Genomic DNA, 17,490 nt, shown 5'->3' on the forward strand with positions numbered 1-17,490 from the left:
AGTTTTCATCTTTGTTCCCCTGCAGATAATTGCAGATAAACAGGTGGTACAGAGGATGGATTTTGAGGTTAGGGAGAGATTTGGGAATGGGGGGAGATAATTTGTGAGGGACTGAGAGTATATTCACAAGATTCACAATTTGAGGGAATAACCATAGTCAAAAACAGGAAGAGGAAAACCTTTAAAAGCTCCAAAGGCTGCTGTTCATTACAAGTCTTTTAATTCTTTGTTTTGCAATTAGAGTTCTGTTTCAGAATTTAACAATATCAAAACAGTGACCGTATTTGAAATGGAGGAACAACATTAATATGAACAGTATAATTTTCAGTTAAATCAAATGTTTTCTATTGGCCTGAATGCTATTTTCAAAGGAAATATATATTACTTGACAAGAAAGTGTGCATTTTTGTTTGACCCCAAAAGAATATATAGTCTGTTTTTATATATATGCATATACTTTATATATATATATGCATATACTTTATATATATATAATATTATTTTTTTTTAAATCTGGGTATAAAGACAAATAGTCTCTTGTTTCCAGGCTGTGAGTTAATGCAAATGTCATGAGCACATGAGATGGGGGAAGGGACTTGGGAATCCAGTTCAATTCTCTCAGCTTTGGGGAGGCATGAGCTGCGTTCAGAACAATACCTACTTCTAACCTCTGGATGCACAGAAATCTACAGAGCCAACTTGTTGAATCCATCACAACAATACTTCCATTTATCCCTTTGATGGGGAATTGTCACTGAAATAGATGCTTTGACTAAATAGTTATGTACAGCTGGTAACTAATGCATCGTTGTCTGTAGAAGCCTGAACAAGTTTTAATGGAGCTTTATTGCTTTTCATAGAGCTCTTTTGTTTTCAGCTCTATTGTCCTATATTATCTACTAAAATTATTTTAAGTACTTTTGACAATTTTGTTAAAGGAAAGACACATCTGCTGGTCTTTCAGACCTGAGGATTCTTCCTCTCCTGGACTGCTGGCTGTGAGGCTGCTGCTTTTCCCATTTTGGGGTCCAGTGGTGAGTGGGGCTGAATGTGTAATCCCAGTGCACACATTGGGCATGAACACAGCTGGCTGTTCAGATCAGCACAACCAGGGAACCACACCTTTACCAACACCTGCAGAAACAGAAGCAGCAAAATGTCACATGGACTTCAATGACATCGAGGGCCCCATCCTGTGCTTTCCTCTCCAGCTGGTCAGGCTTTCAAGTTTATCCCCATTTCATATCCCACTGCTTCTCCATTTCTCTGTCCTGCTTCTTCCTCCATCCACCTTTTCTCTCCCCTTGTCTCTTCACATAAACAATCCGCACCTCATTGTTTCTCCCTATTGGCCCCAGTTTTGCCAAATGTGAACCCAGGTATGATATTTCTGGTATACTTATTCATGTAATCTCAGCCCTATTTGCTCTTAGTGCTGGTGCTGTGGGCGCACTATGTGAAGGCCTTGCAAGGCTCTGCTCCCCAGAAGACCCTCAGGACCCCTCTCCATGTATTTGTGGGGTTTGGCTGCCTCTCGCCTAACTCCTCTTTAACCACCCCTGAAATCCATCCATCCCTGCAAGCTTTGGCTGACTTTTCACGCTGTAGTTTGTTACATCCCATGGTTTCTTGTGTCATGTCCAGTGTTTTTTCTTGCTCAAGTTTAGGGCAGAGCCTAGTCACCTGGCTTGCGTACTTTAACAACTTCTTGTCCCTAAGTTTTTATCACCCACCTTTAAGGCTTGATCCAAAACCTGCCAACCTCAACAGTTACCTTCTGTGAGCCTTCGATCAAATCTTTAATGCCACTGCCTAACTTTGAAAGATAAGTGGGAACCTTTAATACTAAAAGAGCAGAGTGAGCAATTTTTTGCCACCATCTGGGGACAAATCATTTTCTCTGATCAGTAGAAGTAACCTTCCACCTGAAGCAACTCTAATAATTGGGAATCAGATACCAAGTCCATCTGCTTAATGTGTTCATTCTTTGGTTTGACCATCTGGCGCTCAGGTAGAGGTGGATTAAATGCATGATCTTTACAATAAAATTTATTCCCCTTGGGTTGAACTCCCCAGGTAACTATAGTATCATTATTTTTACAGCACCTGTGTTTGACTTTCAGACTAGAAAAGCCTGATTTAAAGCTGTATAAGCTATATATGTGTTATACTTGTTTTTAATTCCTTACCAGAAAACAGTGGAAAATGCTTATTTCTGACACTCCATGCCTCTTAAAATCATTGCAAGAATTCCAATGATTTCTGAGGGAACAAGGATGATATCAAGATATCAGGAGTGCTTCAGAAATCAGAACTAATGGAATTAACATTTTGTACTGACAGGGCTGATTCCTTTTTAGTTGACATTCCTGTATCTGTAAGGGTTCTATGTAATTAACTCATTAATTCAGACATAAGGATACTAACTAAGTACACAGAGTAGTCCCAGAAAGTCTTTAGAAAAATGTTTGCATTCAGATATCCCATTTTATAAACTGCTATTCATTCAAAATCAGTTAAATTATTTTTCTTTGTGGTAAGGATAGTGTTTTCAGGATCAGGATTTGGCTGAGATCAGAATCTATTTCTGGTGCCCACAAGAAAAATTGGAAAAGACAATGCATTGGGTCAACACTGACATATTGATTTTACTTCTTAATCTCTTGGCGTTGATGACATTACACAGCCCTACGTTTTCTAAGTGCAGTCCCCTTTCCCCTTTTGCCCTCTGAAACTGGTAATGTAGTCTTTAATATATTAACAAGGAAGAGAAGCACTACATCATTAAAAGCAAAGTTGTTCTTTTTTCTTTTGTGAAATGTTATGGTCTGACATTTCTGACAATTCTCTCTTCAAACCAAGTTTGCAAATGCATTTCTTTGCTTGTATATGTATCAAGTTCCACAGATTTGTAATGACTGGATTCTTGCCATAAAAAATAAAAGCCTATAAAATAATTAGGAAGTACACAAGCTAATAATAAACATTAGATTTTAAAATGGGCTTTAATTAAATTATTGTAATCTGATTATATATGTTCAAAGTAACTTTTTAGGAGTCAGCTTTTTCCTAGATGTGGCTGTCCATGGCAAAAAAAAGGCACCATCTTTTTTTTTTATTATCAAGGCCTAATTATTGCAGAGGAAGAATTTTCTCTTCCAGAAAAAAATATTAACAAAATGCACAAAAAGAAAAAGTCTCTGGAGAAAAGTCCTTCCCAGACTGTTGGTGAAACAAAAGTTTAATCAAACACTGAAAAAGGTGTGGTGGGTTCTGGAGTCCTGCTCTTCAGTACAGAAACATGGGTATCTTGATTACGGAGACAGGGTTATAGTGAGTCCAAGAAAATACAGACAAGAAGAGATCAAATTTGAGACTGAAAGCTGTACAGCTTGTCCAGACTGGGATAAATCAATCTCAGTTAGCTTGTGTTTCTAAGTCTAGACAAAGCCTCTGTGGAAGGCAGTAGGGGGTGAAAGAAATGCTCAGCTAGATGACCTCAAGCAAGGATGTTCGCTTTTGTATCAACTGTAGCAATAGAGACCAGTTCGTTCAGACGTGAGACGGTCGGAGAAGGGAAACTAGAGAAGAAAGTGCTGATAAATGAACAGCAAGTGACATGCAGGAAGTCCAAATATTAATTAACTTTTCAGTGTAAATATTGGACATTTGCAATGGTCTAAATTAGCCTGAATTCAACCAGGAGAAGAAGAAGGGTCAAGTTTCTCCTACCGTATGTCATATACAGGAGTATCAGCTTTACCAATGAATTATAGTAGATGGTGTAAGTCAAGAGAAGTCCAGCTGAACTCTACAGACAATCTGGAATTTGAATTTATAATGAAAAGTGTTTAAGAACCAAATTCAGCCCAGTTTTTATCAACTCAAACAGAGCCTACATAGAGCTTTTGCTGGGTGGGCACTGAATAGCTGTCCAGACGTGTTTGAATGGTAGATCACTAGACATGGGTGCTCACAAGCCTAGCATGCTCCAGCAGAGTTAGGACACTGCCTGTTCCTTGCTGGTTTTGGTACCCTTACATGTTGTACTTCAAAGAGCATGACCCCAGTTGTCCATGGCCCTTAAGACTTCTATGGAGCTCAGTGAAGTCCCATTAGTTTAAGCTGCTTTTTGTAGGAGGCAAATGTACAGCTTCACAAGGAATCTTGAAGAAAAGTTCACTTAGTAGTAAATAACTCTCCCTCCAGCCTTCATAAGACTTTCTGAGCAGAAAAAAAAAAAAATCCATGATTAGATGACATAATAAGTACATTTATGTGCATATCTCTGGCTCAGTTTCTTTACTCTCTTGAGTGTTCCTGGGTGGTGGGTCTGAGAAGGGCCAGTATGGCCCAGTAGGCTGGTATGCCCCTGCAGTTACATCCACCTTCTCCTCCAACCTGTGTATTGTCTCTGGACTGCTCATACCTCCCTCTCCCTTCTTCACAGCCACTCTCTTCCTTCCTGGGTTTCCCCTTAGGTAAACCAAACTGTAAAAACTTTGACACTTCCTAGTGCCTTCTTCCTTCTCTCCTCATAGTCTTGCATCTTCTGGCTCCTGCCGCTCCCCAAACACACACATACATTCACAGCCTTTGTATTTACCAAGAGCTGTACCAATATTGTAGTTTGTTCTGCCATTGCTGAAATTTCAGGGTTCAGATTCAGCCTCCTTCTCCCCCAGCCCTCACCCGTCTCACTGTTCAGTGTACTCCCAACCAAATGAGAGTTATCCAGGTGCACCAACATTTTTCCTGCCCCTGGAGACACATGGCACAGCCCTGAGAGCCTCTAGCAGCTTTCCCATGCAACAAAGTCTTTGTCTCCAAACACACAACCAGAATTCCTAAGTTATTTAGAGACTAGTTATCCAACTCATTGCACTCTTAAACACTCAAAGAAAAAAAAAATCTATAAAATGAATGAGGCTTGCAGTATACATGATGGGGCAATGAACTGTCAAGATTTATCAGTGCGTCTTTCCAGAGAATCATGTAACTCACACTTTACTATTCCCAAGTATGCTGTTGTCCCAAATCCATGCCACTGAAAACCTTATGTTGTACAACACCATGCTTTCACATAACTCCCCCTATCAATAGGTATAACGGCTTACTTCTTCGGGTCCTGTAAATCTGCACTGGCTCATTTAATTCAGTGGAGCATCTGAACTGCCTGAAACCAACACTTAAAACATGAGTGTACATTTTTAAATGTGTACAAAAAAAAACCCCTGCAAATTAATTCAGTTCCCCAAGGGGTCCCTTCTAGACCAATGTTCCTAAACAGAATTCATTATTTGCAAAATATTTCACAGATCTACACAGAGGAACTGTTCTGGTTCACAGTTTAAGATTAATGATTATGACTGTTGTTTTAACTGAGTATGTGTATACTACAAAACTTGCACACCTTCTCATTCCAATAAAGAAAAATGAAGAAAGTGCTAAGTATGCAAATGAAGATTTTTGTTTAAAATCAACCCTCTTTCCCTTTCAAAAAAATAACATTGGATTTTTTAAGAAAAGGAAAGATTACCATTTTAATGTAATTCCTAAAGTAAACTACTTTAAAAAAAAAAACCAAACCACAAAAACCAACTCTGCTTAATACTCCTAATAATCCTATTCATGTTCTCAGATGAAATAATAAAGGCCGCTAATTTTTTTTCACAATGTTCATTTTGTAATCAAAATTCTGCTCTGAAGAATTATCACAGAGATGCTGCCATGTTTGTGAAATGTAGGCCTCATTGTATTAAGATAAAGGAGGTTCCTATTCATGCCACAGATTGCTTGTCTTTTGAGATATATTTTGTAGTCCATTTAGTCCATTTCCATAGCATGAAAAGAACAGAGAATTGTAATTAAGTGCAGTAGCGTATACAACACTATAATCATAATTGCTAGAATTATATTCACAATTTTCCTCACATGTTTTGCAGATGCATTCTCTTTTATCCACATGCCATGTAGTTCATGTTCCCATTTTGTAGAAGTTGCCATCAATTTGTTGCCACATGTTTTATGTGTCACTGTGTTTTTTTTCCTCCTCCTTTGTGGAGGAGAACAAGGGTCTGATTCACTAGAAATGTCCCGTGGATTCCATTGTTTCTCCAGTTCTCCAGGCCCTGAGGGGTACCTTTCATTCTGCATCTGGTTTGTCATTTGCTCAGCCGTGTACTGGATTATCCACTTGAAAAGAAACTGCACCAATTGTGTGCTCAGCCCATCAGCCTGAAAGTTCAAAAAGTGCGAAGTACTTCTCCCCGGGAACAAACTGCGAAATGTATTTGAGATCAGAGTTTTTATTAATTACAAGTGGCATTTGTAAGCCTCCTGCTGAAGCCTGCCATAGCGCTATAAGTGGCATCATTTGTGCCAATTTAAAATGTAAAATGCAAGGTCTCCATCCGGCTTTAGCATTAGTTACAGAGTCCTAGGTGGGACTTTGTTATTCAAAATTCATAATATCTCAGGATGAGGATTTTTTTCTTCCCTTGTTAAAACAAGTCTACGGCAAGTTAGAAATGATGCCGTACTCTGGAATATGAGCCCGGTGGCTACTACTGGCTGCTCACCTCCTTGAGGAGGACAACTAGCAGGCTTCAACATCGTGAAACGATGGAGGGAAGACATGCAACAGGCAGAGCGAAGCATCAGGTGGCATTAATACCTCACACTGGCACTAGACCTGGGCTCAAAGTCTGGCTCTATGATGCCTCCAAAGAACTGAGAGTTTTCCACCAGGTGGCCAAGAGCTTTTGTTAGGTCACAGGGAATGAAGAGACCAGGCTACAGAGACCTTTCCGTACCGTTTCTCGGTTCCCTTCCTCCCACCCGGTATGTAAAGTGTTCTGGATATTTTCTGCAGCTTTTATTTTCATCTTCGTTGTTGTTGTTGCAGAATCTCTCTGCCAAAAAATGTGACACTGCCAGGATATCCTCTTGCATCCAGAATTAAATCTTCAAATATATCGGTGGTTACTATTTTGAGGCTTATTTAATGCATCAGGTTTACTAGATCCAGAGCACTTGAAACATCTTGCACAAAAAATGAGACAAGTGTTTCCAGTGACTGACTTCTCCCCCAGTTCCTGTATGGCTGATGTAATCCCATTTTGTTAACATCTTCTTCCTGTCCTCTCAAAGTCCTCTGCAAAAAAGAAATCAAAGGTTACATGTGCATCTTTTAATGGACACATACCAGTCTTACTTTCACTTCTCCAAGGTACCTTTTGTACAAAGCTAGTTAGAACTTTAAAGCTTTGCGTGTTTTCTTGCTCTGTTTTTCATTTAAACTTCTGACTGGCAGGCATTTCCTTAGGTACACCTTTTATTCTCTTAAGAAATAATTTGTCAAAATCAAGGCAAAATTGGGGTTTCATGGTGCTATTTTATCCTCCAGGAATGCATTCATGTTCCATGTTTATATTCTTTATTTATTGTAGTTAAATGCATAAAATATTAACACCGAAATAGGATCCTTGAGGGACAGTGAGTTGAAAGAGTAGTTTGGGATAGAGAGAGGGAACGCATCCAAGAACAGAGATTTGATTTACCTAGTTACTATAACAGCTGAAACACAGCAAACGTTTTACAAGGAGCCACAGTGTTTTTACGTTGAAGTCAGCAGAGTCCCTAACAGAAGATTAGCAGAACTGGTGTTCACCCGAGCTGTGTACTTCGAACACGTGCCAAGCATGAGGTTGGGTTCACTGGAAAAGATCCTAGTGGGAACCTGAGGTCTGAGAGTTGCTCCTCCTGGTCACTGTGAGTCCAGCCATGAACCGTGCCTTCAAATCTCAGCATCTCTTAAAATTACATCGTGCAAAGTGCAGCCTGTGTTGAGATATGCACTTTGAAATGATCAAAGGTGATTTTCAAACATATGAAGAGTGGAGTAGGATGCTTGAGGCAGGACAGTGATATTTCTTGTTTCCATACCTTCAGTCTCAGCTTTTCAGTCCTTAGTCTTCGGTCTTAACCCTCATATCTGCCCTCTAAAGCAGGAAAACATTTTCACGCTCAGTTTACAAATAAGAATAATTAAGGCAGAAAATGAAATCTGTTTCCTGCCTAGAGCGTCAAGGAAATCAGCACAAAAGCCAGCTTGCAATTCCTTACTCCCAGTCTTGTACACAAGTCGCCTCATACCCCTCCTTAACAGGGTATAAACAACACGGTGCTTCTGGACTGCCAGTCCCATCCTCGTGCTCTGTTCTCAGCATTTTCTACAATGGAAACTACAATAAAATATCCATTATAGCAACTTGGAAGTAAACCCTTTTAAAATACATTTGCTTCTGTGTCTGCATTGGCTATAGAGATGAAATAGAAATTTATGCATGGCAATTTTCTTCTGCATCACAATGCTGCTCCTTTAGAGGTTGAAGGTAAACTTTTCTGAAATTACCCAGGTATTTTTTGCTGCCACTGCAAACTTGTGTCTAATTTGCTCTTTACAATCACCCACCAACTAGAAATGTGTTTCAAATGGAAGGAAGGAAAGAAGGAAAGAAGGGAGGGAGGGAGGAAGGATGGATTCATTGAAAGAATTTGGAAAACTGAGTATACTAAGTGAGCACACTAAGTACTCTGAGAAAAAAAATATGTTTTCCAGAGGAAAAAAAACAAACTTAGAGTGTTTTTTTCTTTATGTTCTAGAGTTTCTTTCACCTAAAACCAGGACTTATTCACACAGAAAAATCTGTCTGGCAGGAAGCTTATTTCCTGGGAAAATACTTGTTTCTCTACAGGTTTTGGGGTGTTTTCTTTTTTATCCCAGAATCTGAGATTAGCCAATCATTAGACTACATTAAATAAAAAGGTGTTTCTGTTGCATTTTGCACTTAGTCAAAACAAAGAGACTGCATTTTCTCTGTGAAAATTCACTAAGCTATTTCATCCCACAGTACGGGATTGTAAACAAAATAGTTTCATAGTACCCATTTAATTTATGAATGCTGAGAATTTCAAAGCTAAAACCATAAAGTTTTCAGTTTGGTTCATTGAAGTGACCTGTATTTTGACATCACATCAAGCAAAAAAATCCAGTTTTACTGGCAGTGTGTGGAGAGGCTGTCTAATGGAAAGAGGTCTGACCTGGGCTTCAGAAGATCTGTATTCATTTTCCCCTTCAGCTACAGACTTGGTGTGATTTTATCTAACAAATACACCAAAAAATAGCACAAAGGTAGAAATATACAGAGAGTTCATAGAATCAAACCGGAATTTGCAAGTGATACATAGATGGTTCCCAATAGTCTGGCATAATACATATTTAAATAAAATAGCCTCTCCAAGGGTGTTTAAGACTTGTAGCCACCCCTAGTCTCCAACAGAAAGTTTTTCATTTCATTTTCACTCTCAGACTCCATCTAGGATTAGAAAAAAATCATCTCATAGTACTTGAAGCTGGGATTCACACAACTGTCAGGAGTTTCTCTTTTGCCTGAGATTTCTGCAGACTTGGGAGGTTTGGATGTGCTCCACAAGAGAGGCTCAGTTCTTGGAAGCCTATCTGAATATCACTGATTATTTGGCTACATAGTGAGCAAAAGAGACCTTCATGAGATGTCTAATAATTCTTACTGGCTCCAAGCCTTTGGGCACCCTTTCTTTCTTTGTGGCAGCAGTGTGCAAGTACATACCAAGACATGATCAAAACACATGCTTGAAAGTTATATCTAACTTAAAACAAGTAATTTAAAAGTTATATGATTCTTTGAAGAGCCAAGCACCTTCCTTGGGTGTCTCACCATGCCCTGGGCTGATGTGATGTAGCTCATCCTCCACTGAATGATGAAGGCAAATCTGAACAGGATGATTCAGTGATGTGTTGGGGAAACCTAAGCAAACTCTGAGTTAGATGGGGAGAAAATGAGTGTTGGAAATAGTAGTTATATAGAGACAATGCAGGAGCTCAGGGTGGTAACCCTCCATATCAGCACCCCTGGTATGATTTAGGCTCTGCAATTAAGTGAAAAACTTATTTTTCTCTCTCTCTCCTGATAGCCAAGCTGGAAGTAAGAGGTATCTATTTGATTCAAAAACAGATTGGAAAGAGGACAGTTTAGGGAATTAAAGCATAAAGAATGAGCAGTAGCCCTGGAAATGATAGACTGAGAGTGGGTAGAGGGAGGCAAGGGAGCCTGGTACTCTGTGGGCATCGCAGAGGTGTGAGACCCAGGAGAAGGACATAACACTGTGGGACCAGGGGTTGGTGCGGAAACTGAGGTCAGGTAACAAGCAAGAGGGAATAAGGTGGAGTGGGAGAACAAAATTGGTTGGATGCGATTAGGACTAATGAGAAGTGTGTGAAAGCAAATCTGGAGTTATTGCGGGAGAAAAAAGAGGATTCAAGAGGAGATATTGAAACTGAATAAGAAAGGAGGAAAGTGGAAGGCTGGGAATAGGAGGGAGGAAAGAGCCTCTCTGGGCTAGAAGTCCGGGAGCAGCACCAGTAAAGACTGGAACAAGATCTTTGCATTGGCAGAGTCATAATAGGTAGGGAAAAATGAACAGCAGTTCAGAAAGGCTGATATTTTGGTCATCCAGCCAACCCACTCATACCAGTGGTGTTGTCTGAATGGGGAATCAGTCAGTGCTTGGTCCTATCAGCCCATGCTGATAGTCCGCACACCCATCAGCAGTTGGTTTACTAGCACGTTGCTCCTTCCTTTTCACATCCTGCAGAGATTCCACCAGTGGGGATTCTGCAAGCCACATTTGCAGCATAGAGCCTCATGGGGCTTGCAAAATGTGTGCCAACCACCCCTTAAGAAGAACTTCTCTGCTATCACGGTTATCTGTTATTTTAGTGACAGGAGTCTGAAATGTATCTAAAATTTCCAATCCTACCAATGAATCATGTAAGTTTTAATACTGTGCCAAGGAATGAGATTTTGGGTTTTATTAATTTCATTTTTGAAAATCTAGCATGTGAAAATCCTCTCTAAAAACATAATTATAATAAGATTACAAAAATCAGACATGCAATAGTTAAATGCACAAGAAACCTTAAATCATCTTATTCTTTTCTAGCCCTCCACCCTGCACTGGAGTACAGCTGGAGTTCATTAATATTTTTGAAGCATTTAGAATGACAGAAAGTCCCATATGGAAATGAACAGAAAAGTTTGGCTAGATAGTGTTGAGGAAAACAAAACAAAACAAAACCAAAAAAGCCACACACTGCATAAGAAAGAGGAAACAACATACTATATCATTGCATTTCTGGACCAAGTGACACCAGGTCATTCAGAAAAATACTGTAAGATCACATAATTAAAGACCTGTATAGATATGTTTATTTAAGGGGACACAAGCAACTAAAATTCTCTGGAGAGCTTGACCTTCTGTTTGTTGATATTATTCTTCCAGTGGAGCTTGGGATGCAGAGGAGGGATAGCTGTCTGCGTGTGATCGCGTGTGTATGTTTATTACAAGTAGTTACTAAGTTCAGCATTAATAGATAGTGCTTAAAAATTTGTAGCTTGTTTCCCGTGTTATTCAGGATATATAACCTATTTCAACAACTGCAAACGTTTCCTGTGGCAGTCCTCTACATCAGCTTTGGCATGGGGAGGCAGACACAGCAGCTTGGACTTGTGCTAAAAAGGCACCTCCACAACCACTTAAATGTTATAAACCTCACAAGGCAAACTGAGAATTGTCTCCCTTTGGCTTCTCAGTGAAATAACATCACGATCCACCAAAAAAAAAAAAAGAAGAAGAAAAATACATTTCCTATTTCCAGGCCCACTTCATTTTCATAATCAAAGGGAACAAGTTTTGCAGGTGTAAAGGCACCAAATAGTGAAGAACTTTGTTCTCTTTGTGCAATGCAATCATCTAAGGATACAGCTGAAGGATGTTCATCTACAAAGCAAGAATTACGAAAACCACACAATATACATTTTTGTTAGTGTTGTCTTTACTCTAGATTTATATGAATGCATATATTTAAAACAAGCAAATACCTTCATATGCAATACAAAAAGCTCTACCAAGGAAATGCTCCACCTTCTAATATTTCTTCCTGTGAGGTCAAAATGAGAAAACAGAGCATCCATGATAGGTGTTTCTTGTAACGCTTAATTTTACAGTACAAAGGCACTCAGCCTGTAGAGAGTAAGGCCCTCTACAGAATAAATCTGCCACCTGAACAAATGAAATGCAGGGTTGGTCTTTTTTCAAAAGGTATTTCTGATTAATGTTGACAGATCACTGTGGCTCTGATGATCAATTAGTTAATGTTTGTACAGTACTTTAGAGATGTAAAACTCTTTAAGTACTGAGCATTGCTATTATTACGAGTACACTTCAAGATCCTTAGGTAACTGTTGGGAGTACAGTAGACATGATCTTAATCTATTAATAGCCCTTTATAAGTGCAGTTGTTCACAGACTGCCAAAACATCGCTATTGTAGTATAATTCTTTTTTCTTTTTTTTTCTTTTTTTTTTTTTCCCAGATAGCATGGGTGTCATGAATGTTAATAGCAAGGAAGCAAAATTGCTCCTGTCATCTTCTTCCCATTTTTGTACATACAGTATATGAAAGAGTCTGTCTCCTTAAAATGACAGGAGAGAATCACATCCCCCTAAGACTCCAATCATCTGCATAAGGTCTTTAATTTGGGATTTGAGTGCCAGATAATTAGTAGGTGAGGTAGAATCACACTGCTTTGTGAGTCCCATGGCCCAATTAGTAAATCAGATTGTAAAAGGTTACTAGAATGGGCCTTTAATCTTACCAGCATTTTACTGTTATTGCATGTGGTAGGCAGAGCATCCTGTATCGGGGACAGGAGAAATTTAGTGTCATAGCAGATAATGTGCTGATGTAAATTGGTACAGCTCCTTATTTACATCTGCTGGGAACTTGGCTTCTGGCCTTATAGGCACTGTACGTAGTGTCTGCAAATGGGTCTCAAGTAGCCAGTAAGGGTAAGTGAAAAACTACCCAGTGAGGACGTGTGCATCTACCAATGAAAGGCAAAAAATAATAATCCAAAATCACAGAAGCAGCAAGCTTTCCAAGCAAAAGAATCAGTGCAAACTCAATTAAGGTCAGGGAAGAAAAAGCAAGATAACAATTAGGGCAATAAAAGTGTGGGTTTGAGTCATTCTCTTAGCTCTTCACATGCAGACAGGCACAATCACACCCTCGCACCCCCAAGCGCGTACCTTGTCGGTAATTTCGGAGACAGGGTTTATCGAAGGGGTGCATTCAGAGACAAGGTGGACCTGCAGGTAAAGGTCATCACGTGCCTGATTTAAAGCTCCCTCTGTCCAACCTGCCCTGAGAAGACCCCACACACCCCAAACGGGGCCAGATGGGGCTGGGGGCACTTGCTGCCAGGCTGCGCTGCTGGGAGGGAAAGCGACAGTCGGGGCACCCAGGGGGTCCCCCAGGACCAAGAGTGGGAGCAGCACGGGTGGGGAGAGGGGCACCCCATGGGCACTGCGTGGACTTGGGCAATTGCTTCGCCTCTGTTCCCTGCTCGCTCCTTCACAAAACAGAGCAGCTCTGCGAAAGGCTGGGCGAATACGAGGTATTAGCAATACTCATTCTGTTTACAGGAATATTTGTTCCTCTTAGTGTTACAGAAGCCTGCTATTAGTCTCCAGCTCTCATTTATTTTTGCTCAACGCTGTCCACACAATCACCAGTTCTCATTATGAAAATAATTGCTGCCTGTATCACTGTGTTTTTGTTTGATAATATATTTCATGTTCAGGAGGGCCTATTAAAATTATCTAGTCTGACCTCCCATGTGGTGCAAGCATTATATTCTCACCGAGCCATTCTTACAGCAAATCTCACAGTGGAGCTATTAAAAATATCAGCATATGTTCATGGGCTAGGATGCCACTGTACCAGACACACACCAAGGGATCACCCCTTCCCTGAAGAATTTATAATTTAACTGGATCCTGCAGTATGGTGAGAGGGAAGGAATGTGGCTGTCCTTAATATTGTTAAGAGAATCTGTAGAAAGCCCAGAGAATAAATCTTCTAGCTCTCAGTGTATTGCCTTACCCCAACAGCTATCCTTTTTGTGATGAATAAAAGAAAAACTTCTTTTGTTATGGTAATTCTCTGTCACCTCTTTTTTTAATCAGTGTAATTTTTTAAGATAATATTCAGTTTATTTCCCGAGAAAGGAGTCAGACTTCAAGGTCTCTTCCCAACAGCTGAGGTCCCTAAGAAACTCCGCATTGTGTCACAGGTTTTCTGGCTGTGCCATGGTCTGATCTTTCCCAATATTACACACCACCCATCACTGTCATTGCCAGCAAAGCAGCCTTATGAAGATGGAAAGCCTCCCGTGTTAATTTTCAGAGCTTTGCTCTCAACCTGTGTCCTGGGTTTGGCTGGGATAGAGTTAATTTTCTTCCTTGTAGCTGGTTTAGTGCTGTGTTTTGGATTCAGGATGAGAATAATGTTGATAACACACTGATGTTTTAGTTATTGCTAAGCAGTGTTTACACTAAGTCAAGGACTTTTCAGCTTCTCCTACTGCCCAGCCAGCGAGGAGGCTGGGGGGCACAAGGAGTTGGGGGGGACACAGCCAGGACAGCCGACCCCAACTGACCCAAGGGATATTCCAGACTGTAGGATGTTGTGCTCAGTATAGAAATTAGGGGAAAGCTGGCTGGGGGGGCTGCTGCTCAGGATCTGGCTGGGTGGGTGGTGAGCAATTGCATTGTGCATCACTTGTTTTGTATATTCTAATTCTTTTATCATTATTATTCTTATTTTTCCCTTTCCTTTCTGTCCTATTAAACTGTCTTTATCTCAACCCACAGATTTAACTTTTTTTTTCCAATTCTCTCCCCCATCCCTCTTGGGGGATAGTGAGCCAACGGCTGTGTGGTGTTTAGCTGCTTCTTGGGTTAAACCGTGACAACTTGCTACACAGGGCATTAGCCTCACAACTCCCATTAGCCCCCACTGCGTTGAGTCAAGAATCAAGTGCATAAAGGATGTCAGCATTGTACGTTCGTGGTAATCAGATTTGCTGGTCACTTAGCCCCAGCTGCACTTAAAAATGTGTGTTTAGAATAAAAATGTTGGATAGTAGCAAAGCTGAAATACTTGACAACGGGGTTTGGTTTTTTTAGGCCACATCATAAAATATATTTTCGATCCCAACGTACAAGGAGAATCGTCCCAGATTGCTAATGCGGTGTTGGAATTTAAGTAGTCTTTTACCAGAGCAGATGTGGGTACTGTCACAGCAATTAAACTTTCCAGCTAGGTTTTCCTGAGTATGCGGAGTTATTTATATGATTGTTTGCACTGTCCCGAGGCCACAGTCTCTATCAAGCCTTCCTTGCGGTGAGTGCTGGATAAGTACAAATAAAAAGACAGTCCCTGCCCTGTTGAGCTTCCAGTCTGCAAAATAATGTCATTACTTCTCGGCTTGGTGTCACAGTTCAAGGAGAAGCACCCCGGCTGGAGGGGAAATAGCTGAAACTGCAGGAGTTGGTCCGTCTTCCCCCTTTCACAGAGGAACATAACACATAATAACAGCCGGCTCTTTTCTCTTCACCCCGTGCTCCCTGCTGTCAAACTCCGCTCGCTGCCGTGGCATCTGACAAGCAAACCTTTCCTTCAGCCTCACCTTGTATTTTTTTTTTACAGGAGCGCATTATTAGCAACATAAATTATGGTCTGAGGTCAGTGTTATTGAGCATATGGGATTAAAATTGCATGCTCTAAAATAAAAATGTCTGTCTAGCAGGTGCTCGTGACCGGCTCCGGGGAATATTTTTGACAAATATGAGATTTCTTTGAAAATAGAAGTTTGGAAGGGAGAAGTATCTGCAAATTTGGTTCAAGTTTGATTAAGTAAGAAGTTATTAGGAATATTTTTCTGGATGTTCTCATATTTCTTTTAAAAAAACTATGCTGAAAAAAGAAAGATATATGAAAATGTTAATTAATAAGTACTATGGCAATAAAATAGAGCATTCTACCTGAATTAAAAATGAAATATAGGACATTTAGACAAAACAAAGCAAAATATATGGAGGGGGAAGTGTACATGGAAAATAATATTCTTTAAGCTCTACTCTCATCTTAGCTTTTTGATTTCTTTCAATGACCAAGCCTCAGAAATGCCGCAGCCTTGCAGCCCTGTTTATTACTTGAATTTTAGGGACATTCTCATTTAAATGGCTGGGAAAAAGAGTTTCAGGGAAAGGTCATTTGTGTTTGCAATTATCCAGACACAAATCCCTGACTCCAAAATAAAATTAGGGAAGGGGTTAATGTCTGAGGTCAGGTTTGGGTTCCCCTTCAGATGAAATTCAAAGCCCATGGACTTGTGAAGTATATTTAGATTTGCAAATACAACAGACAGAGAGCAGCTATTTAGATTATTTCGGGCTGGTAGTGGGGCTGAAATGAATATTTCTTATCTAGGTTTGAAAGTACTGCACATGTTATAATTAGAGCTGTAAAAAAAGTGGAGGTCTTCATCTCTTCCAACTGACGTGGCAGCTCTGCTTGTTAGCCATTTATTAGCTGTGAAGTTGCCATTAAAAATTTGCATTGCCCAAGACCATATGGAAACTTCAAAGTTCAAATGACAGTACAGACCTCTTGTTTAGCCCTGGTACACTGCCTAGCAAAAGAAGATTATTTTTTTCCCCCAATGTTTGAACTAACCTTTTGTACAGTTATATTCACACCTTATGGACCAGGGACTTACGCACATCAGCAGAGCACCACGAAGTGTCCGTGGGGCAGCAGGGACATTCCTGAATCTGTTTTTTAGAAGTGACACCACTTATGGTCAGAGGTCTCTCTGCTTTCTACGTTCCTCACCTTAGTTCCCCCAGGCCCTAGATGGCCAAGCAGAAATGATAAACTTGACTAAGCCCCTCAGAGTTATTGTAAGAAAATTAAATTCTAGTGTTTCCTCTCATTTCTTGTGTTTTCTTGGTAATCCAGAAAAGAATAGCAAGTGTAACTGTGTGGTGAGGGGCTGATTCCAGGCAGCAGGGGGAGAAATTTCTTTTTTATTAACATTTTTACTTTAATTTGCACAGGCACAGACTGGAGTAGATCACAAAGAGGCAGTAATCTGCTTTCTGGACTCACCCAAAGTCTGTGGCAGCTCTGCAGGGTGTCACCTTCTGGATGCTCTCAGTGGCGCTTCTTAGATTATTTCTGCTAAATACTTTGCAGCATTTAGCTCTCACTTAGAGCCTTGCACTACTCGTCTCTTAGCTTGCACCTAAGGACCCAGCCCTGAAGTACATTATTTTTCCCCAGTCGTATTGTTTGATGCTGGCACAAACAGGGGAGTTACAAAGGCAGGAGATCAGAATGACATAAAATTGCAGGCACCTATTCACTGAGGTTTGAATGTTGAGCAGACAGCTATCTGAAGCTCTGTTAGTCTTCTGCTATTTCTTCAACAAATTTAGGGAATACAAATTTTTGCTGAACATCAGGTCTATTTTCTGT

This window comes from Haliaeetus leucocephalus, unplaced genomic scaffold, assembly GCF_000737465.1.
Source record: "Haliaeetus leucocephalus isolate CR32 unplaced genomic scaffold, Haliaeetus_leucocephalus-4.0 Scaffold536, whole genome shotgun sequence".
NCBI classification, from domain to species: domain Eukaryota; kingdom Metazoa; phylum Chordata; class Aves; order Accipitriformes; family Accipitridae; genus Haliaeetus; species Haliaeetus leucocephalus.